Source organism: Micropterus dolomieu, linkage group LG02 (assembly GCF_021292245.1).
Source record: "Micropterus dolomieu isolate WLL.071019.BEF.003 ecotype Adirondacks linkage group LG02, ASM2129224v1, whole genome shotgun sequence".
Taxonomy (NCBI): Eukaryota; Metazoa; Chordata; class Actinopteri; order Centrarchiformes; family Centrarchidae; genus Micropterus; species Micropterus dolomieu.
The window spans coordinates 25,625,016-25,650,168 of NC_060151.1; the positions used below are offsets into that span (position 1 = coordinate 25,625,016).

Consider the following 25,153-nt stretch of genomic DNA (forward strand, 5'->3'; position numbering starts at 1 on the left):
AGCTGTATATAATTTTCTTTTCAGAAGATATATGACACTAAGATGTCAACAGTTTCAATATTTACATATAATTTTCAGGTGACATTTCAATATTCACTCCCTGAAGAACCCTAGTTGAGATAGCGGTGGGCGTTGAGTGCCTGCAGTCGTACGTCTCTGTTTGGGTGCTGGCACCTAAATGCCAACCTTTATCCTCGCAGTACTGAAGTGGAAAAGACTGCAAAGCCACAAGCCGATGCCAGACAACTGTGAATGTGTCATATCATCTTTATTAATCGGCCAGTAGTCTGATTTGAGTTCAGTTCATTACCTGCACGCAGGAGCTCACAGAAAAGCCAGCATGGAGGAAGAAAGTCTGAACTCCCATGACACTATTAAGATAACGCCCTGCAAAATACCTCCTGGTGTTAGTAAAGGTGACAAACTCCTGTATGTCATCCTCCAAATCCAAGCCTTCCTAATTCATGTTAAGGTTACATGTGTCCCCCTCAATATTCTCTGCAATACTGAGATTTTTGGAGGGTCATCAGATGGTGCCTGGTGCTGTAGTCGGTTCTGAAAGCAGGAAATGCCAGGCAGATAAAGCTGCTATACACCACAATAACACACACACACACACACACAGTGACATTTCAGATCTCTGCAGTGAATCTGGGAGCGTAACCAACAGTTATGCTGTGAATCCAAGCCTTCCTAATTCATCTCCCTCTCTTTCGTTATCTCTGAGAGCACTCCTGCCACTACCAAACTTTCAGCCCCAAATCTAATCGTCTCCGCCTATTCTGCCATTTGAAATTACACATGTTAACTATTCCACACGTTTCTTCTTTTGTCTAAATGGCCCAGACAAATCAGCTGCCTTTGGTGGAGACCCCCTCTGAGATTATCACTCTAATGAAGTCACTGGAGTCAGACAGGCACATTCCAATCTCTGAACGAACAATCAAAAGCACCAGAGAGACTTTCTCTGCTCCGGCAGATGCCAATATGGTAGCAACAACAGGCAGTGATGGACAGAGGGACCAAAGACTTAAAAAGAAAGAAACAAGACAAGTGAAAAAACAGTGGGAAGGCAGACAGCATTTATCTTAGATCATGTCAAATACATACATACATCATAAATACGAAAAAGATAAAAAGAGAGCGTAATAACGGAAGGGTAGGAAAATAATGGAGGAATGAATGACGGAAAGCAGGCAAAAATGAGAAGGTGAAGGAACCTGCCTTTTTCTTGCACTGATGCATCTAAATACAAAAAGGGTTTATCCACAGTACAATATCACCAATGAGAAAAACAGTAGAAGAAAAAAAACAGGAATGTTCTGACAGACAGAACCTGAGAAAGCAAAGCAAACAAGGAAGACAGACGTCAAAACAAATCAGATTCCAGAACCTGTAACTTTGGATAAGCAAGATGGACTTGAAGAAGTAACAGAAGGAAGTGTGAAAGGAAGAAAAACAGACATAGTGAGGGAAGAAATGATGAACGATAGTAGCCAAGGAAGGAAAGAAAGTTTCAAAGTTCAGTTTTATTGTGACAGCACTGAACAACAAAATGCAGTTTTAGCCCCTTCCAAGGTACACAGAAAATGTTTAAACAAATATTCTAAATGTTAAAATTAGAAATAAATAAAACAATAAAATAGGCAATAAACAGATCAAAGATTATAAAAGTAGCACTATAGGAGAGCTAAAAATTTAAAAGGAAGATATGCAGTATACAGTTACGTATACATTACATATATACAGTATATACAGTACTGTGCAAAAGTTTTAGGCAGGTGTAATTTACATTCAAAAATGCTGTAAAGTAAGAATGCTTTCAAAAATAGACATTTAATAGATTATATTAATAACCAATTTTAAAAATGCAAAGTAAGTGAATAGAAGAAAATGTAAATCAAATCAATATTTGACTTCAAAACACCATCCATTCTTCTAGGTACACTTGCACATAGTTTTTGAAGGAACTCTGCAGGTAAGGTGGCTCAAAGATCTGGGACTGCAACACAGAGTACTTCTGTGGATATAGGAGGCCTCAGTTTCTTCTCTCTCTTCATGTAATCCCAGACAGACTCGATGATGTTGAGGTCAGGGCTCTGTGGCCAATCAGATACCTCCTTGATGGTAATGTATGATGAGTATCTGCCTGTACTTCTCAGCATTTAGAAGACCATTAATTCTGACTAAATCCTCAAATCTGTTATCAGAAATGCAGCCCCCAGACTTGCAAGGAACCTCCACCATGCTTCACTGTTGCCTGCAGACACCCATTCTTGTACTGCTCTCTGGCTCTTTTGGCAAACAAACTGCCGTCTGCTGCAGCCAAATATTTAAAATTTTGAGTCCAGTCCAGTGCACCTGCTTCCATTTTTCCTTTATATATATATATATATATATATATATATATATATATATATAAAAAAGAGAAAGAGAGAGAGACTTTCTCTATGTACACAAAAGTCGGATTTCACAAATCCATCAAAATCTGTGTCAGTGAGCACTTCTCCTTTGCCGAGATAATCCATCCACCTCACAGGTGTGGCATATCAAGATGCTGATCAGACAGCATGGGTATTGCACAGGTGTGCCTTAGGCTGGCCACATTAAAAGGCCTCTCGAATGTGCACGTGTTCACTGTATTGGGGGAGTCCGGGGGGGTTCCTGTACACTGAAATTCTAACTTTGCTGTCCACATCAAATGCCTACAATAAAAGTAAAATAAAAATATAAATTATAAATAAATATATAAATATAATATATATATATGCAATGAAGAAAATATGATAAATAGAGATATAAAATAAGCTTCAAATATAAAAACTGTAAACATCAGACGCAGAAAAAAATATTAACAAATATATACACTTCGTCGTTGTGCAGGCAGACGAATTAACAATTGTGCAACTGATGAATTGTGCAGATGTGTGCAAAAAATAGTGCAATTAACATGTCATGGTACAGAGTGAGATGGTTATGATTATGGAGCCCTGATGCCGATTAACTGTTTAGGAGTCTGATGGCAGTGGGGAAGAAAGAGTTCTTCAGTCGTGTAGTCCTACATTTCACACTTCTGCACCTCCGACCCGAGGGTAGAAGTGTGAACAGTTTGTGTTGGGGGTGGGTGGGATCCTTGATAATGGATGCAGCTCTCCTGTGGACTCTTTGATGGTAGATGCTCTGCAGGGAGGGTAGTGGAATCCTGGTGATCTTCTCAGCTGTCTTCACCACTCTCTGCAGGCGTTTGCGGTCCATAGCAGTAGTGCTGCCATAACACACGGTGATGCAGCTACTCAGGATGCTCTCAACAGTGCACCTGTAGAAGCTGCTGAAGATCTTAGGTGACATACCAAACTTCCTCAGTCTCCCTAGGAAGTAAAGCCGCTGTTGAGCCTTCTTGACCAGCTGTGTGGTGTTCAGTGTCCAAGTGAGGTCCTCGCTGATGTGGACGGCCAGATATTTGAGGTTGCTCACCCTCTCTACCTCAAGCTCCCGGGCAAACAGTGGATGATGAGGTCTCCTCTCCTTCCTCATGTCCACTATTACCTCCTTCGTTTTGTCTGTATTAAGGGTGAGGTTGTTGTCCTCGCATCATGCCACCAGGCTGGCCACCTCCCTCCTGTAGGCCGCTTCGTCCTTGCCAGTGATACGTCCTGTCACTGTGGAGTCGTCTACGAGCTTCCGTACGATGTTGTCCTTGTGGGAGGCAGCACAGTCATGAGTGAACAGGGTGTAGAGGATGGGACTGAGGACGCGTCCCTGTGGAGTGCCAATGTTTATTATAATGGTAGCTGAGGTACTGGGGCCTGCCAGTCAGAAAGTCCAGGAGCCAGTCACAGAGTGGTGCAGTCCAAGTGCAGACAGTTTGTGGGTGAGTTTGAGGGGGATGGTTTTATGAAAAGCAGAGCTGAAGTCAACAAAGAGCATCCTGATATAGGAGTCTTTGATGGCCTCGGAGGTTGACCTGTTGGGCCAGTAGGTGTACTGCATCAGGTCCAGGGTGTCCGGTATTCTGCTCTGAATGTGGGCCAGAATCACTCTCGGCAACAATTCAACACCAGTGAAGCTGGGGCTCTCTCTTCAGCAGACGTTCCTCTTCTGTCACTACACACATACACGCTACACCTACACATGCGCACTGACGACCCAGGGTTAGGATTACAATTTTGGATTTATTTACACAACAGAAAAATAGAAACATTTTTACAGAAAAATATGTACAATATGTGCAATGTCAGTGTAATATGTAAGTAAGTTATATTGCAAAAACTGGGGGGAATGGTGGGAATGTGCATACTGTAACGGTCATAGTATGGTATAGTATGGTAATGTACAGAAGAAGACCAACAGAACAGAATAGTTCAATGTAAATTTCACAGATGCTGTGAACAAGTATGGAACTGTCCACACCCATGGTACATCTACTACACATTTTATTGGTTCTCGTTTTGGTACGTCGTGGAACTGAATTCAGGCTACCTGTAAAAGCTGCACAATATATTGGTCAGCTTGTGGCGTTATGGCGTCCATTTGATGTTTTACTGATTCATTTGTTACTGACAATTTGTTTTAGCTTTAACCGGCTATTTGTTTGAACTTGACAATTATTAGACAATTCGAAAGGTATTCAATTAAAAAAAAGAACTGTTTATGTAATTTTAAAATTTAAATAAAATTACAAATAAGAGTAGGGGAGAAACGCGGGATGAATGAAACACAGCGATTTTCTCCGAGCCCATACAAGTCTGATATGCCAAACTACCTCAGCACATACAGTACACAGTACTTACCAGAACTGCGAAAAATCAGGTGTATATGTCACACTTTCATGGAGTTATACGAAAGAAACATGAAATCACGAAAATGTAAATTCACTCGAGTGATCTTTTTTTTTTTTAATGACAGGTTGTGTTTACTGTTTCATGTGCCATGGTCATGATCACACGACAGATTTGTTAGTACATCAAAGTTTTACAGTTTAGAAGCTAGTGAAGTTTAAAAAGTCAGGAGTCGCTGTCGCGCGTTAACTGTTGGATATTCTAGTTAGCTAGCTAAGTGATATTTATACAAATTTGTTTTAAGAAAAAGGACATAATAAGTTTGCAATTAAGTATTAAGAAGGACAAATGAAACAATACGCACATTTCGTTCAAAGTGAAATTATACTGAAGTCGTTCCACATTTTAACAAGATAGCACCTGGTATTGATAGAACACACATGAGTTGTTGATGATAACAGCAAATGATTTCTGTCCGTAACGTTATGTTTTAAAATGACGTATATCTGAAAAGTGTTTCAATGTTCCCGGCTCTCCCCTATATTTTCCCTGTTGAGATATTTACAATAACATTTTTTTCCCTTAAGGCAACACTGTGAAAGTCAGCATCTCACAGAAAAGCTTTTATAGATGAAGAAAAAAGAACAAAACTTCATGACAAATTGAATCTTCAATATTTGAGTTCAAGTAATTTGTTTGCTTTAAGTATACACATGCACTAAAACAATGTTGTGATTAGTAATAAATCAAGGCAGATACTAAAACAGCAGTGTTTTAGTGAATGTCTAAATCTGCACCAGCATTACAGATGGAGTATAGTAGGTGAACCCCAAGTACATAACCATCATAATTATAGCTATACTATCAAATAATTGTAAAAGGCTTAATATTATGCATCCCTTACAGTAAGAATTCTACAAATGTGGGAACTTACAAGAGTTTCCATTTCCACTTGATTAGCATAAAGGCAAACAATCAGACAAGCCTAACTGATCCTATAGTGTCCTTGAGTGACCACGATTTACTGCACGACTGCCAGCTAACACTGTCTGCAGTGCCATGAGAAAAACAAGAAAACACAAAGACAGACCTAAACAAAACAAGAAAGAAAGAAATTTAAAAGGCAAGAAGCGAGCAAGTAAGCAAGACAGACATGAAATGAAGATACAGTATAATATAAAGCCAGACTTAGTAAATACATGTGTGGCCCATCAAAAGGAACCCTACCGGAGGACAAATATAAATAAAACACAATCATTAACCTGCTCTGCCACACTTAACAAGGAGCTCGGAGAGACGAGGGAAGAGGAATAAGTGGAGGGAGCCTCAGGGTTGCCGCAGCAACTGAAATTAGAACCTGGGATAACAAGAGAAATGAGAATGTGTGGGACGACCCAGGTGAGACAGACAGACAGGGGAACAGAGACAGAGAGAGAAAAAGATTCATACCGCTTATACAACAATGTGATAAATAAAATGACTGTGTTTTCTTTTAAAATCAAAGCGATGGCAGTAGCTCGTAATTCACCGTAATACATGAAGGAGCCATAAATGGGCTCTCCTGCCGTGTGACATCATCTAAATAAAATATAAAAACACATACTTGCCTTCTGCAGCAGGATTATAGGAGCTGTGTGAAAATGATTAGATATCAGATTAGATATTTATAGATTGTATTCAAAATAATTCAACTTCCGCTTCCAGTTATTAATAAAGTCAATTTTATTTTTATAACCCTTAATCACAGTGAGTCTCAAAGGGTTTCTCAAAGCCCACACTATAAAAATAATAATAACTCCCACAAAAACTTAATTAAGAAAAAAACGTAAGGAACCTCAGAGCCACTTATCAGTAAACAACAGACATGATATACAGACAATGATTTTTTATAACACTGTGATAAATTTGAAAGCAACCATCGTACCACACACTGCTGACAGAAATGAATTTAGCTGTGAGCAGTTATCAAGCACCTTTCAGGGTCTGCTCGGAGGTTGCCAAGAGACACACAATGCCAACTGGAGGCTGGCAGTTTGTAAGGTCTGAGTTTTAAGATCTAAAATGCCCATATTGGTCCCAAGGGAGGGAATAATTAAGGCATAAAGATCTAAAAGGCTTGTCACATATGGCTGGCCAGCTGTCACATCTGTCTGTTCATATTCATGGTGCTAACAACTAGTCCTATACTAAAGCAGCAGCAGAGTATGTAATGGCTGAGCATTAAATGTCAGCTGACTGAACTACAACTAAAGGCTTGCACAAGACAGCGCACCAAATGAGGAGAAGCCTGGCATTTAAAACAATACACAAGCTCCACTTCTCATTTGAGACGTTCACTCCCGAGTGGGTTGTCTCAAAATCTATTCCCCTGTGGTTCTACTTCACACATCCCCTAGTGTTCAGTATTATGGAAAGCAGTACTGCAGAACCAACAGAGGAGCATTATATTCAGGAGAAAAGTATTAAACTATGCTCAATTCCTGTAGGATGTCAAATATACATGTCTCCCCTTTTAGGGCAACAAGGTGTTGCAGCGACAACCCCACAACTAGTGGACCTTAAGGTGCAGGTCAGCCCTGCTGATGTGTCAGTGAACAAGGCACTGAGCCACTTGCCTGCTCCAGGAGAACTGTGAAATTGTCCTCACCAGAAAAAAACACAGCATTGCTTGTTTGTTCCAAATCCTACAATAGCCTGCATGCTTACATTTACAAGAACATTTTCTAAGAAGCCACCTCTTGATGTCACAGTAGTAAATAAATGGTTGGTGACTTTGACATGGAAGGTAATGACAAACAAATACATGTTGTCCTTTAGGTATGAGGACTTGATGGTTGTGCATCTAACCATGTGTTCTGTCCAAATAAAAAGAGAATTGTGAATAATGAAACCACACCCCATTCAGTTTGTTGTGGTCCAAATCTGAGTGAAAGCAGTTTTTCTGTTGCATTCATGCATTGGTTGCCTTTATGATAACCATACACAATTTTCAATTCTGCTGCAATCTATCAACAAAAGCCATGTGGGGGACAATTTAGTCAAAACAAATCCAACTGCTGTCTGTGTCACTTTAGCTGAGCTTTGTGGACTTGCAGTCTTGGCTCTTTGTTTGCACTGATCTTCAACACTTCTTTTCTGCTCTATTGTGCAGTTTAGAATTGTATTGTCTGCATCTTAAGAACAAATTTGTTCTTGGTTCAATTTGTTTGTCTTGGCTTTTCAAGCATGTGTAAGTGCTAGATATCAGATGACAACATCAGTCTCTTTACAACAATAAAACTACCAGGCTTATTTCTTGTAGATGAAGTTCTAACTCCTAATACATTGCCTTGTTCACTTGAGGTCCACATTTTTGGATGTTGTTGTGTAGTTATTATTATAGTTTAAAAGCCTCTGCTCTCACCTGTCGAAATAACAGAAACTAAATACACTTCAGAACAGACAGGTGCAAATGTACTCTGGCTTAGACCACAATTGGGACAGATATAGTGAGCTGGGGTTGTGTGGGTGTATCCTATGCATCTCTCTGGGATCCCTGCTGTGACCTGATGTTTGAAATGTGGTAGGATGTGGCTGTGTGTGGTAGGCAACTGGCAGTAGTGACTGACAGGTCAGGTGAGCGCGGTGGTCTGTGCAGGTGTCCAGTTCTTCTGACTGATCTGAAGTGGCTTCAATTAACTGAACAGGCAAGTGTAATTGAAGTGACTTGGGGGGACAGACTAGCCCACTGACAGAGCTGGTGGGGCGGGGGAAGGGGTAAGATGTCCCTCTGACAGGTCCTCTAATGCCCCACCAACTCCAACTTTTCTCCATCTCTTCTTAGCTAATTACTAAGTATCCATATGGAGACACTTGTCACTGTGATCACAGCAAATTGGCTGTAACTGCAGGGTCAGCAAGGACTGTCTTTCACTCGCTTGTACACTACAGGCATACACACAGGATACACACATCTAGTCTTGAACAAAAACAAGACACACACACAGTGGTTTTCATCATTTTCAATACTGAAACTATTCTGAGTTTCCTGAGAGAACAGAAATTAAGTCACAGCCAGGAAATCCAATATCACAAGCACTGCCTCACGTACATCTGCAAAACCATTTTCATGTTGATTCTGCATGATGCTCTGTCTGTACGATAATCTAGAAAGGGGGTGATTAAAATATCCCAGCATTTCTCAACAAATCCTACACACAGATTTAATTTTCATGGATATATGTAGCAACGCTGATGTTAGAAGACACTGCCAGGTGAAATGCTAGTTTCACTCTGAATATATGAAGGTAAATCACGCTCCAAACATATGGGAACATGGAGAATAGATTTGCACTGTGTCCTGAAATTTCTCATGTGTCTACATTTGCTCTACATTTACCTATTAAACTGAAACGATAGATTCACTTTGTTAAACGTTTTATGAAGCAGTGAAACAGCAGACAAACCTGTACACACCGGCAAGCCAATATGTCACATCAATAATGCACTATCATTTACTATTTTCTCCTCTCAGCACACGAAGAAATCTGTCTTATGGCCTCTAACTGAATAGACTGTGCTATTTTATACTGCCTTTTCATCTAGCTTTTGCTCTTGCTTTCTTGCCGTCTTGCTGTTCTTGCTAGTTTTACATTACCTAATTAACATGGAAAAGTTTTCAGGGGAGGCATGGAACTCACAGGCCCACATAATATCCCCTGAAGGATATATTTTATTGTTCTTTTTTGCCTCTCATGTTAGCACATCCTCCATGCCTCCACCCTCAATTTCCCTTCTTAAATCCTGATCTCCTTCCTCTTTTTTCACTCTTAGAATTGTATTAAAACTGGGTGCAACTTCCACTTTTAAATGACGGCTGAATGCCACCTGAAACATCTTACACAGCTGCTGCCATTTAGATGATCAAGTGTCTGCTGCATCCTCTGTTCTCTTGCTACTTGGTATTCCTCCACTGGTAGCCTTTAGATCTTCTGTCACCTTCATTCTTTTCGAAGGTTTGTGTTTTCTATTCAAACCATCTACCTGATTTCTCATTCTGGACCATCAGTTTCCTCTTACCCACTCTAACGGTCAACCCTAAACATCTCACAACTGGTGTATGCATTTCAAAAAGCAAAGCAATATGTAGTTCTCTTGAGACAAACTACTGACCTGCAACTTAGGGTTTGTTATTTTCCATGACATGTCTGCACCTGCAGATCTATAAAGTAGACTACTGAAGACAACTTTAGCCAAATGTAGAATTCAAAAGAACATAGAATGTCAAATAAATAAACATGTAAATCAAATTAAACCTAAACCTATTACAATATTTGTCTGGGCTGACAAATCAGTGCAGAACACATCACATCAGGAAGACTGCAACAATTTTAAAATACACTAGTTACAAGTTAGTTCAAAGGCCTTGAGGACCTACAGACACCATTTTCAGGCCCCTTTCAACAGTATACTTGCCATTTCCTAATATTGGTACAGACCGACACCCCCACTTCCCTCCCCCAGATCCTCACCCCACTTGATGCTCACCTAGATCAAAGTCCCCCGCACATCTGTTCCGCTCGCTGCTGCCATGACTCGCCAGCTGGACTCTGTCCGTCAGTTCTCTCTGTCAGTAGGTTTGTCAGTACTGCATGTCTGCCTGAGCTTCTTGGCAAGCTGCAAACGCAAACAGCAGAAAGAATCAACAAGACTGTAGTTGTGAGAGTGAGTGTGGGTGTGAGCCAGTGCCTTATCATATTCTTGCAAGAGACTCCTTGTCAAGTTGACTGTTTGTGTGCGCATCTGTTATGTAGGAGACTTGAATGCAAAACACTGTTGAGATAGAGTGTGTGTGCCTGCGTGTGTGTCTGTGTGACAAGATATTACAAAGACACATGTTTTACCAAGACTGTGGTGAGGTTTACACAGCGAGGCGGAACAAAGTGGGACAGGGACTCCTTACATAATTACACCCAGCATTAAAACACTAATCCAAACACAAACTGTATCTGGACTGTATCCAAACCGCAAACTAAGCTACAGGTGTAAACAGAGCCATGAAGGAATGCAATCTCATTATAACAAATCAAAAGATGGTGCTTATATCAATAAGATTCAAAGCAAGCTTAATGCTTCCTTAATACTTTTAGGGGTATATTTACACTGACCCATAAATATGGATAAAAATCTTTGTGGATATAATTCAGATGTACATGCTGCATGCTAATGCGATGTATAAAGGGCCCACAGAGACAGTACAACCATCTGATAGAACAGACCCACAGTGGCACTCAACTCCAGCATAGAGGTATGCACTGGCAGTCTCATTAAAATCCTCCAAGTCTAATTCTCTTTCAAATACCACCTCTACCTAAATAAACATGACCGAGGACGCTTACTCATACTCCACAAGCCTGCCAACCACAGACAAACAGGATTTCACAGAGCCAGCTGGTTGCGTTTGGCCAACCATTATTCTAGAAAGGTCTGTGGATTATAACAAATGTCTAAAGCTAAACAGCCACAATGATGTTCTTTGGGCTCATAATTCAGCCAATCCATAAAGATGCCTGACATTTAAGACATTTGAACTAGATCTGTGTTAATTTTCTTTTATAACCAGCTCATAAAGCACAAAGCTGAATTTAAAAAAGGCATGAATGACTTTAAACTATGACAACAGCTACAGAAAAGTCAGTTACAAGCCTCAGAAGTTAAATAAATTATGACATTAACTAAAAGACTAAACGCTAACTTACATTTGGCCCAGACGTACTGAAGAAAGAATAGGCTACTTTTTACAATTAAGCTGTTTGTATTCATGACCAGTATCCAAAATGCCCGTGGGCTTTTACCTCAGAGAGAGAGGAGATGACTGAATGAAATATCTTAAGATCCACATGTTTACACATACCAAGGAAATGTCAATCAGATGCAAAATACAGACGTGGAGCCTTGAAAGAAATGTCAAAAAGGCAGCCTGGCTGTGTGATGTGTGTATGGGCCCAAGACCGTCTGATCAATAGCTCACCTGAAATTAATATGTGATCCTTCTTACTCACTCAACAAAGCAGACTGTAGTCCAAACATGACAACAAAATAGACGCAACCCAGATCAATAGGCCCCATTTAAAAAAAATCTATTGAGCCTAGTTTAATAAAACATTTTCAACAGGCAAAGTGGGGACTGACCATCCTGCCTGACACTCCACCTGCATGATAAATCACAATCTTTGTGGCTTTTGATTGTGATTTTCAGCAATCAAAGTTTAGACTGTAACTTCAGTAATCCTTTTTTCTCTCGTGGTCTTACATCACATTCACCATTACAAAATGCAGTATGTAGCTTACTCTACCATAGCTACAGAGAATATTGGATATTTTCAGATGACTGCACAGCTTTGGCACAGCAGCCTCATCACTGTTCTACATGAATACAGGCACCCTACCAGTCTCAGCTTCCTCAACTTGTTGCAGCCCCAGTCAGACCTCAATAATGCCAGACATCAGATCATTTGGAACAATAAGAATAAGAATAGATTTCTATCCCTAATCACTAATAAGTATTTTAAGGGTCTCTTTCTTTATGGTAGCTATAATAAATGTGTTTTTATATTAACAATGGATCACATGATAACTTGTCTGTGAAACGGGGCGCCTGTAGTAAGGACTCCAGAGAGAATTATAACGCAACTCTGCAGTTCTCCTCAGTTCTGCAGAGCTTTTGGCTTTCAGCATATTGTTTTAGTTAGGGATGCACCAATTGATGGACCGGTGACTGGGGCCGATTAGTGTCATGTGTCCGATTGTGTGCCGGTCAAATTTACACGGATGCTGCACAGCATGATGTTTCGCGTCATGCACAGCGGCACAGACACAGAATACTGTCACAGTCACACAAACTCAGGAGCTAAAATATGCCGTTAGCATGGAAGTTCTTCATAGTGAGTGAAGAAGACAGTACTCGCAATTTGAAATACCTGACGAAAATAAGGTGTTTCCCACACAGACTTTACATGGGCAGGCCAAGACAGACAGAGAGAAAACCGTGAACACAGCTGTTGGTGCCGATGTCATTCGGCACAGCGTTGGTCTTTAACGTTTAGATAGGCGACGTTATTAACAACAAGCCTGCACACATGGCTCACCTGCTGCTGTGAAAACATGAGTGGAAAAATCCAAAATGCTAGTTGTGTTTTTTGTCTGACTTTTTAAAACTGCTGAAAAAAGTCAACAGAGCAGACACAGGGAGAGAGAGACAGAGCAAAACAGGTATAGGTGTGTGCATGTGTGTCTGAACGGAAAAGCTATGTGAGCTGATTAAATCAGTTTGTGAGCAAACAATAAAATAAGGTGGCAAATTAAGTAGAATTAAAATGGAGAGATAATAAATAACTAGAGCCCGACCAATCTATCGTTTTGCAGATATTATCGGCCGATATAAGCTAATATATGACTATTAAAAAAGAGAAACAGAGAGTCGGATCCTTCCCTCATGTCATGAGTGTTGTATAGTTTGCCCACCAGAGGGCGCGCTGTAGCTCCTCAGTTAACAACACTGCAGCACCACAAAACAAAACATCAGCTGACCGCAGTCTACCAGAGCGGCTCTGCCGCAACTACGGTGATTAGCTCGTGGTAGCTTTCACACTCTGTGATCCCGGTGAGTTGCTTACTGTAGTTTTATGCATTTGACTCTTTTATCAACATTTTAATATATTTTGTTGTACTTTTGTTCAAAATACTATTTCTAACAATAAAAGTTTATTTTTGAACTGCATTATGTCATGGTATCTTAGTGAAGTCTCAACATAACCAATGTTAGGGATAATCTTTGTTTATGTTATGCGTTTCTTAAAATAAGGGGAAAAAGAATATCGGCCGATACATCGGCTATCGGATTTTAAAATCCTCAAATATCAAAATCGGTATCGGACTTAACAATCCCATATAGGTCGGGCACTAGAAATAACCTACTAGAAGTATAGGATAATTTCAATTATTTATGTAATGGTTTAAAAGTCAGTGTTTTACTATGCTGCAGTAATAGAGGTTTATTTTCCATTAAAGAAAAGTTTTAAAATTTCGTGTATGCTGTCAATTATAGTTCTTAGAAAGAAAAAAAATCGGGAATGGCCAAGAAAATTGCAATCGGTGGATCTCTGGTTTTGGTTCACTCTCACTGCTCTCATAATGTAATTTTTTTAATTTTCATTTCAATTTTTTTAATTACTTCAGCAAAAAAGCTCTACAAAAATAACTGCAGCCTACCTGCCAAGCACTAAATGGTAGACATACAATTGTCAGCTACTAGCAGGTGAATATAATAGACTATTTAGCAGCTGAGACAAATAGAAGAGACAGATATTTCCCTCAAAGGTTGGTGGAGACTATTGAACTTACAACCTCCAGAAGCACAACTCTGGTGAATGCTATTGTTGCTAACACGTTCTCCATATCAACATAAAACATAATAATGAGTCAGTGTTTTGTTCACGGCTTGTTTCTGCTGCCCCCTATAATGCTATATCATGATATAATGATCAGCACAGTAATGACAATGTCCCCAACTTCAATATCTTCTGCTTCCTTTCTCATTGTTCCACTTTTGCAACTAAAAATGATAATCAAACACTTTCTGTATTCAGTCAGAGGTGTGATACTGAATTGGGACCACCGGAAATGAGGTATGACCTGGAGCTTGTAACAACCCCATCAACGGTTTGGATGAGCAGGATGGGACCCAGCCTCCATGCCCTTCCTGTCTTTCTGTCCTTTGTCGTTTGCCCTCCAATGACTCTGGCAGTCTCAAGTGGTCAGTTAAGACAATGACAGATGAGAATAGACAATCCAGCCAGTCATGCCACGTAGGCCTGACTGGTTGACCCCAGCAATGTCTGATCATCACAAGATAGCACTGTCTGTCCGGCAGGAAAATGCTGCCAGACAGGGAGGTGGGAAACAAAAATACAAGAGCAGAGAAAATGGAAAGCAGAAAAATGAAAAGCTGACAAGACACAGAGGGGGGAGAGTCAGGATGAAAGATAGGTCGAACTACAACAGGCTGATGAAACAGCAAGAGAGACAGAGAGAGAAAGAAACGGAACAGCAGCTCAAACAATAGTCAAGAAACAGAGGAACAAAAAAATGAGACACACTAAAGGGATAGAAGACAAATTAAGCAGAGGGCAGAGAGGGACATGGATAGATGGGGGTAGCCCAAAGAATATAAAAAATATCAGACTCAATTCTGCTCTCAAAAGAAGAGAGAATTAAATAGGAAGAAAGACTTGCTCTTCTCCATCTCACCGCTCCTAAAACCTGCACAGACTTAAAAAGACCAATATGCAGACAGGAACAAAACGCCAGGGGGGTTACATCAAGCGCTTCACTACTTCCAAAAAGAGCCACAGAGGAAGAATAACTGACACAATTAAGAGCATAACTGTCATCACAGCCAATCAACCCAGTGCCGCCCACACACAGGCACTGAGCAATACACCCATCATGACGAGGGATGAAGGGCCGCTAATTCCCCCTAGCAATGCAGCATGGACTACTAATAGTGGACACCAGATACCTTAAAGGCTTAAAGGCTACAGCATTGTAATGCAACAGAAACATGAGACATGTACAAAGTCGTTTCCATCAAAGTGCGTCCCTGGCTCCTTTGCATCCTGAGAGAAAAGCTGACATTTAAATATAATCCTGCTGACATGCAAACTAAGTGCAGCCAATTCCATAACTCATGTGTGCATCAGAAAAAAGAATGATGTGTAAATCTGAAACCAATCACAGGTGGATGCATACTCTCACTCAATAAAATACAAACTAAATTTAATGAGCTCTCAAGCTCCTCCACATGACATTTCCTCTTCCATTTCTCCATCTTTTACAACTATCATTCACCCCCCTACATTTCTCGCTTTCCCCCTATACTGCCTGCCCTCCCTCCGCCTCCCTAGCTCAGTTTTTCATTCTAAATCCACTTCTCTGCCTCCATCTTTTTCTCTTGCCATCCAAAACAACAGCTATTCCAGAAAGAGGGCCATCAATCTTCTTCAATGAGACCAGAGTGCGAGAGAGTGCCAAGGCTACAGCAGATTACTATCTCTCCTTACCCCCACTCAACACTGGGTAACGTAAAGAAGGAGAGGAGGGGCAGACGGAGAGGCAGGGAGGTCGACAGCGAGTCAAAGAAACAATCTTAGATAGCAGCCGGACATGTTAGATCTTAAAAGCCTCAAACCACTGTCAACAGCGGAGGCTTGTCAAGTAAAGAACCACAGCAGCTGAATTTAAAACCTCTAATCCTAACTGGCAACTTCAGACCTGACCGCTGATTTATTTCCACAGAGAGCTCCACTAATGCAAAGGCATAAGCTAGACTGCAGCTTTCATCTCCAGTAAATAGCTGGCTTTTCTGGAGGATTGGACTTAATTACTTATAATATATTTTTTTCATTATCAATTAATCAAATGATTATGTTTTCTGTCAATCTATTGATCTAAATCCCCATCACCAGCTCCCAGTCAAAGGTGTCGTCTTCAAATTGCAAAAGCAGGTTAACATGTGCGCGAAAATTAAAAGCAAGAACCTCCGCGACACACATACGCTACTCACACAGGCTGTGTGGCCCCAGCATTAGGGTTGAGGTTCTACAACATTTTCTCAAATTTGAACTGAGTAATAAATCTGCTTATTGGATCCAAATCTGATCTCAAAGAACTGTTTTTACCTTTTGTTGGCTGAGAAGGAGGAAACACTAGCCTACTTTAGTGGTAGCTGAATTAATGTTTACAACCTGCAACTACAACCTGTTGATTAAATGTATCCGTCACATTGAAATAACAGGTACAGCATGCTTACTTTGCACACTTTAACTGGCAGTTTAACTGGGAGATTCTTCTGAAGTTGGTGTGACACAATCCGCTACATCAAATCTCCTGTTAAGAGTCAGTACTCTATTGCTCTACTTCAACAAGACCAATAGACCAGCTTGCAGAGCAGACAACAGCAAAAAGCATAATTTAAGCTGTTACAGAAATGTCCTGAACCAATCTAAAGTATTTACTTCAGAGCCGATTTGGATATATTTCAATGGATAGATATTATCGACTAAAATATACCCCATAAGTGAACTTTTGTTTTTTGTCCACCTCTGCCTGCAGTTGCAACTTTTACGACCGACAGAGTAGTGCTGGGTGGTTTATCGGTATATGAGGTATACTGATATAATTTAGATATGAAATTAGACAATACCGTTTATACCGATAAAGTTTGATGTTCAGTTAATTAATGTTTCCGTAAAGTCCTGCCAGAGTTAGCTCCTCTCTCTCTCTCTCTCTCACCGCACAGCCCCACCCCTCCCTCTGCGTCTGCATGCAGCCGTCTACTCACAAAGTCTCTAACAAGATGGAGGAAGACACAGTGCCGGTCCACACTGGCTTGTAAATAGAAAAACACGGTTCATTCAGTGTTTCCTACTTCGGTAGTCTGCCCAGGTTAGGTGATAAATTATAGCATTTATCAGAGAAACACAGTGATTACGTTACAAAGTCTCTAACAAGATGGAGAGATAAGATGGACACTGTGGATATTTTACAAGAGTGGACCAGGTAAAGCGACAGTGAACACACCAGCCAGATGTTATTCGTTAGCGGCCACGTTGGTTTTGTTTTGATAGGCTACGTCATCAACACGCCTCCTCAACATGCAGCTCAGCTGCTGCTGTGAAAGGAATCACGGGAGGTCTTTATACAGCCTAGCCTACTACTGATGAAGAAAGTCACCAAAGTGGACATACAAGGAGAAAGAGACGGTAAAGCCCCGTTTCCACTGCAGGGTACCTGCCTCGACTACAGTCTATGGACTCTACTCGCCTTTTTTTGGTTTTCCATTGTGTAAAAGTTGTACTTATATCTGCTACCAGATACCTTTTTCATATCACCTCTGTCTTGTCTGTCCTTACATTCTGAGTAATGTTGAAACGTTTAAACTAAAATCAAGAGACAGCTGTTTGTGCGTCGCTGGTGTGTGTCACATTGAACATTACGTCGCGGCAGTTGTGTATGGTGTCACTATGACGACCAGCTACACTGAGGCGTGCTATCTCTGGGTGCTATCTGCAATGGAAAACGGAGGACGGCCAAACCGAGTCAAGTAGAGTCAAGGCGAGTCGAGCTGGTACTGGTAATGGAAACGGCGTAAGAAGCGGGGAACGCTGACGTGTTTGCAGCGGAGACGTTAGGTCTGTGAGTTCAAAGAACTGAAGGAGGCAATTTCAATAAGTGAGTGAGACTTAAGATGGAGAATGAAGTATAATTAAAACGGTAAAATAAGAAACAAGCTAAGTTACCAAAAATAGTAAAAACATGCCTGCTAAAACTGCTCCCTCCCCATCCTGCCCATCAGTAATACAGATATATTATATACCGGAATTCTGCCTAATGGTATCGGGATATGACTTTTTGGCCATTTCGCCCATGCAGCCCTAATACAGAGCAAGCATATCACTCTATATGCCTGTGAAAATTAGTGAAACAAATGTGAAAAATGATTTGGCTGTACGGATGCAAGTGACTCTGAGTTTGGATAAATCAGCTGATAAATCTGCACTAGGGCTGTCCCTGACTAAGGATTTAGTCAGGGACATAGTCGAATCAGAATCGTCAAGTCCTACCTATAGTCGACTGATAGTCGAATCGTGTGTTTTTGTGGGCGGCGATTGCGAGCCGAAGCTAAACTGAGGCTTATTGTTGACCATTTTCTCTCTCACTGGTCTTATGCAGAGTTTTTGCCGTACTGCTGACAACTGCATGCACGTCACGGTTCCTCGCGGGTCTATTTCAAGAGGTGCGGACAACTCGGCACAACACCAGTTGGGGCTCCGTCTCTCCTGCTACTACACACATACATACTACGCATACACATGCACACTGACGACCCAGGGTTAGGGTTAGAAATTTGGTTTTATTCACGCACTTTAAAAACATTTATTGGAAGTTTTTTTTTCTTTTTACATGTTTATTTACAGCATTAAACGATTAAATGTGTATTGTAATAGGCTGTATATTAACTTATTGAGAGAAAACTGGTAGATCTATGTAAAATCAGATGTTGAGCACCCCCATATCACCAAAATTATTATTAATATTTGAGGTCAGCCCTAATCTGCACATTTGACATTTTAACATGTAAAGTGACTGACAGTGCTGGATAAAAACGAAAAGCTTAAAAAGGGTGAGGAGAGAAAAAGTGTTTTCTGAGAGACTAGTTAGAGTCAGAGCTCAGCAAATCTGGGTATTGTGCGGAACAGGAACCATACTGACTGGTTGAGTACAGGTAAACAGAAAGGAGGTAGGGAACATGATGGAGCAGTTGATGTTTATTTACTTGAAAAGACACCCCGAGCAAACAGTTGTTAGTGCACAAGTGAATGTTTATGTGTCTTTTACATTTGCAGGTTTGTGACTCTAGAAGGTGTATGAACGTATGTGTGTCAGCGCATTGACATCCACAAAAGGTGGAAAAGCCAGAGCCGTGACCCTGCAGACGAGAGGGGTTTTTAATGAGCCGCCTCGCTGCCCAGTGTGTTGCAGTCGCAATAATACGCGCACACACATATATATATATATATATATATACACACACACACACACACACACACACACACTATGCACTGTGTAAATCCAAGGCCGAGTGTGTACTTCTGAGGAAAGCCATGAGAGAAAGAGATGGGATACTTTGGAAAGTGTGGAGGAGAGATTATGAGAAACTTCTAATACAAGTGTGGTGCAGCAAAGGCTCTGTGATCTCTTATTACTTAGACTACAAAACATTTTCTCAAGCAATGTGCAACGATGTACAATCCAAGGACACAACATAACCACCAAGCCAGCTCTGACAGCTACATCCACAATTGAACGTGATAGGGCTAATCGCTATGCAGCTTTCTCACTGAGGGGAACCTACATGGGGGAGTTTTGTCAGGCATAATAAACTCTCCTTGCGTTGTCACACCACTGTTGAGGAGGAAGGTTAAACTTAGAGCTGTCTGTAAAGCTGTCCCTCTGCAGCAGCAGTGCTCTGACTGGGGATCAGCGTAGTGTGGCTTCTGTTGGGCCTCTGGGCCACACAGCGACAAAGAGGAGGAGGTGGCGGCGGTGGGGCTCAGCCCGGCGCTAAAGACTTTGACACTAACATAATCACTGATAATTGATTCGGCTGGTGAGGAAGGTGCAACATTAAAGGATAAAAACGGCAGCGCTGGGGCTTAATGTGAGCTGATGGGGCTGAAGCTTCCTGTCACACGCTGTCTAATCACACAAGAAGGGAAGATCCTGAAGACATACACATATCATCAAATCACTACCAGACCTAGACCCGCTCAGCACCCTCAAAGGGGCTTTGATCAGCAATGGGCCAAGGAAAGCGAGGGGGCACACAGGGCAAGGACGGCACAGAGACGGTGGAGGACAATGTAAAGAAGACAGGAATCCTCAGCTGTTGCAGCACAACCCTGAGATGTCACATGGCAGGACAGAAACAGCAGGGTGTATCACTGATTAGCACCCAAGGTTCAGACAGCATTACAACTTATTGAGCTTAACATAATCCTGTGACCATAATAAATATAGGCAGAGGTGATTTTACTCAAATTACATTTACAACGGATAACTCGGTTAGTTTTGACTTAATTCCGATTTGGCTAAAGCAGATTTCAAGCGCAGACTAATAGATGCTGTTAAACACTGAAATAAAGCTGAAACAATGACAGAAAATTAATCAGCAAATATTTTGATGACACATTCATTAATTTAGTCATTTATCAAGCAGAATATTACCTAGTCCCAGCATCTGAAATGTGAGGATTTGCTGATATTCTCTTATATACCACTAAATATTGAATAAGTTTGGGTTTTGGACTGTTGAACATTTGAAAATGTCACCTTGGGCTTTAAGTTGGTCATTTTTCACCATTTTCTGACATTTTATTTAGAAAGAATTCTACAGATTAATCAACAATGATAATAAATCACTACAATGACAGTGAACTACCAAACATAAACTCATTGCTCCTGCAGAGGGGAACAAAGAGTCTGTGTTTACTTTAGCTTTTTGTTGCTCAGGAGGTGATTTTTCCTCATTTATCAGCTGTTTACATATACACACACACACACACGTTTAATGTATACATATATGTTGGTCTATTTCCCAGTGTTAAATTAAAGTAATATAAAGACAAACAGCAAGCTGAAATAACGGCAGCCTGTACAAGATGTTCAGAAGTTAATCTATTTGTTATTAGCTGTATATTTGCTCCTCACTTCTCACAATAATCTAAATGGAGCAGCAATATTCCAGTTACACTTTAGCTAATGTTATTCTCATTAGCTTACTATGAAATGACTGCCAACGGTTTACTGTCAAAAACTGCCAACCTGTGGGACACACTGAAATAAATCTGATGGCTTTCTCATTTTTTAGAGATAATCAACACATTTCTAGCATGTTCCACGTGTGATTTGAGCAGTTGTTGTTTCTTAACATGGTATAACATGGAGCGCCAATTCTAGTCACCGTCACAGCTTTGTTATTAACATGTAATGGAGACACATGAGGTAAGTCTAGTAGCGGTGACTGGGGTGTGCCTATCTGGTAAGTGAACTTATGAAGACGGAGGGCTCCCTGCAGCCTTACAGTCAGGGTGCTGATATAGTGGCCAGCCTGCACCCTTTCCCTACCTGCAGGAAGGATATGTGGGTTCATGAGAATCAGCATGGAAGCCTGCTAGACTGGAAATGACAATATTAAGTGGCAGTGCGACCGTTTTCATGAACACAGGGAGGCCAAGAGCACAGAGAAGCAGGAAGGCCTCTATTATGTCACAGAATACCAGACATAAAAAAGGAGCCAGTCGGACTATATGTCCTCCTCTACAGCACTGACAGACTCACCTTTCCCAAATTAAAGGTTGCTAAGTACAAACAGCATGAGACAGAAAAACACACATTTCCACCTTGTGCAGCAGACATAAACACACATCGCCTCCTGTCGAAAATGGCTGGTGGGAGATCAAAGATTTTACAGATGTTTAACGGAACCATAGGAGCTCCTTCAGAGGTACACCGCAGGGGTCGGATATCTTACAGAGGAGCAAGAGAGGAAAGAGGGAGGCTGAGCGGGAAAAAAGGGAGTAATGGCAAATAAGAGAGGGAAAGGGGGGCAGCAAAGGCTTTAGGCGGAAGACAGTGGAGAGAGAAGAGGAAGAATAGGATGACACGTAAGAGAGAAAATGCTAATGAGGGGCTGCCAAAGCAAAAGAGAGGAGAGAGAACGTGAGAGATTACTATAGGGACTGTTGGAAGAGAATTTGAAGAGCAGAACAAAGCTGACAATGAAAAAAGTGTGGCAGGGGGCGTAGAGAGCACATGAGGAAATGGCAATGCATGAGACTTGACGAGCACGTATCATGCTGCTAAAAGGGGCAGGATGCTTTCTCATATGTCCTTCAAAACGTAGTGCTGGCGGCTGTAGACATCACAGCACAATATGTTCCAAGAAAGAAAATGCAAGAGACACAGAAAAGATTGAGAGGTAGCAAGAAAGAGGAAGAAGTACAATAAAAAGTATAGAGATTATCCCCAGAGATGCAGCCCATGGCATCTGTTTGTCACAAGCCAGAAGCACAGGGAGGAAGAGGAGGAGGAGGAGTGTAGACAGACTGAGAGGTAGCTGCTCTTCTCAGTCTCGGCTATCTGGCTGTACTCCACCAGCAGCTGGAGGCTAAACTTAAGCTCTGCCAGCAACCACCAGGGGAGAAAGGAGAGGCCTTGGGAAGGGGTCATCTACAATCACCAACCAAAACAAAACTCAGGGACGCACATCTGCATCATTAGCAGAGGAGCCCAGAGTCCCCTGACTACCCGCTGCACAACAGATCCCTCAGAAATGTGGCCACCACAGTGCCTGTGCACAAAAACAGCCTCTGCGCAATCACCACACATCGATGTCAGCTTCCTCTTAATGAATATTCATCTGCCTCATTAACACTCAAGTGGGGAAACATAGCATATTGCATGAGACTCCTGTTACTTGGAGAGAGAACGAGAGTTGAGTAAGGGAGAGGAAAGGGAAAGAAGAGATGGGACACATGGTGACTGTAGAGGAAGCAAAGGGGAAGAGAGCCAGAGTAAGAGGCAAAGCCTTCTTTTCATTGCCAGAAAACTTTTTTTTTAAATCTCAAGAGTGAAGGGGGGGTGTCCTATATTGTTCCGGGAGCTGATACCCTCCTGTCGCTTTTCCTCATGAAGCCAGACTAGGCCAGTATGAAAGCAGCGTCAGCAGCAGGGACAGCACAGCGGGAGCACAGTATGGGAATTACAGACCATTTTACCCTGCAAATCCTCCAGCAATAAAAGCTTTAAAACAGCTGCAATTTCTCTGCTGAAGTCTGGCTGTTCACAATAACTGCTAAACTGTGGGGGATATGTGTGAATACACCTCAACACAAGTTGCAGCCGTGCAGACATTCATACAACCCCCGTCCTTGTTCAGGGACAAAACACACCCGCACATACAGACGTACAAAGCCAGGCTGTCTCGTACACAAACACTGATTCTGTCGGTCCACTCAGACAGACTCTTTCTTTCTGAGCCACTTGCCAACAGACACACATGCGGGCCGATTCTACCACACATAGAGAGAGGATTATTTTCTTTTTATGTTGTAATGCCAGTGAATCTCTTAACAGGAACTGCCAACAGGGGAAATCTCCCATCCTGCAGCTGCGTCCTCAGAGAGACTCTGGAAACAGCAGACTCTATTTCCTTGACTTTTTCTCTGCGGCTTTGGTCACAGAAACAGCCGCCCACTTGGGGGGGAAAGAAACGAGGCAAAGTCAGACGATGCCCAAAATTTTGCCCCACTCGAGTCACTCTGGTCCTTTAAAGGGCACTGACCAACCCGGTGGTAACATAATTGGACGCGGCCTCTGGAAATCAATACGCCTGCTTACATCAGGGGCCTCCACCAAAGCTATTTCATATTCCACCTTCTACACACGATTTCTGACAAAAAAAAAACTTCAATTTCAGAACAGTATGAACTATCGATTTCACAGCCATGTTTCTTACCCTCTCTCTCCGCCTACTCCTGTCCTCTCTATTTTCCAGTCCCCTACCATTGACATGCAACTCCTTTCCCACTCTCTGTTACAAGGAAACAGAAGTGTTTTCTGTTTGGGGGTAAACAGGCTGGAGTGGTACTTACCTGTGAACCCCATAATTTTAGACCATTCAAATCCCTTACAAGTGGCTTTGCATGGATTTATTTCAATTGGTTGGGACAAGGACCTTCTAAAAGTTCTATCCTTTTAGTGTATTTCTTTAACTATCTGTCAAATATTAGAAAGAAGCCTTTTCTCTGCTAAAAGTAAAAACCAAGGCTATTTACTACTTTTTAAAGATGTATCTCCAATTTTATACTGTCGTTTAAATTGTCTGCTCTTTCTTTAGAGACTTGTTTTCAGTTATTACTCTGAAACCACTAAGCAACACACATAGTATAAAGTTTATTATTATTATTTAGAGATGCAAATAACAATTATAATTATAATATTATTACATAATCTGTCCATCGCTCGATTAATTAATAAGTTGTTCTAAGAAATATCACAAAATAGAGGAACATGTTCACACCCCTCACAAGTCTCAAGAGCACAAAGTATGGTAACATATAGTCCCCCCCAAAAGTATTGGAACGGTAGGGCAAATTGCTTTACTTTTGTTGTTCACTGAAGGCATTTGGGTTTAAGATCAAAAGATGAGTATGAGACAAGAGTTCTGAATTTCAGCTCTCATTTTGTGGTATTCACATCTAGATGTGTTGAACAACTCAGGACATACCACCCTTTGTTTGAACCCACCCATTTTTCAAGTGAGCAAAACTATTGGAACATGTGACTGACAGATGTTTCTTGTTGTCCAGTTGTTACCTTTTAGGTTGATTGTCCAAACATTAAATAGCTCTGCAAGACTAGTCTACGTTTTCATCCTTGGTTCAAACCTTGGACAAACGTTGGGCATAGCAAGCCTGAAAAATGTCCTGAAAAAGAAAGAAACTACTGGTGTACTGAGCAACAGACGTCCAACAGGTCGGCCAAGGACAGCAACAGTAGTTGATGACAGAAATATTGTGAGAGCTGTGAAGAAAACCCCCAAAACATCAGTAAGTGACATCAGCAATGACCTCCACAGTGCAGGGGTGAAGGGATCACAATCCACTGTTCGAAGAAGACTCAGAGAGCAGAAATATAGAGGCCACACCACAAGATGCAAACCACTCATCAGCAGTAAGAATCGGAAGGCCAGATTGAAATTTGCAAAGAAGTAC

At 41.3% G+C, this 25,153-nt stretch overlaps 1 protein-coding gene across 2 annotated transcripts in view; it reads right to left on the bottom strand.

The window, feature by feature from the left end:
* Window positions 1–25,153, bottom strand: part of LOC123960625 (speckle type BTB/POZ protein) — a 99,859-nt gene that overhangs the window by 65,744 nt on the left and 8,962 nt on the right. The window contains exon 2 of one of the 2 annotated variants that reach the window (XM_046035483.1): window positions 10,305–10,433. The exons of the other annotated variant lie outside the window; for it this stretch is intronic. The gene's annotated coding sequence lies outside the window, so the exon portion shown is untranslated. The remainder of the gene's footprint in view (window positions 1–10,304; window positions 10,434–25,153) is intronic. 2 annotated transcript variants of the gene reach the window in all.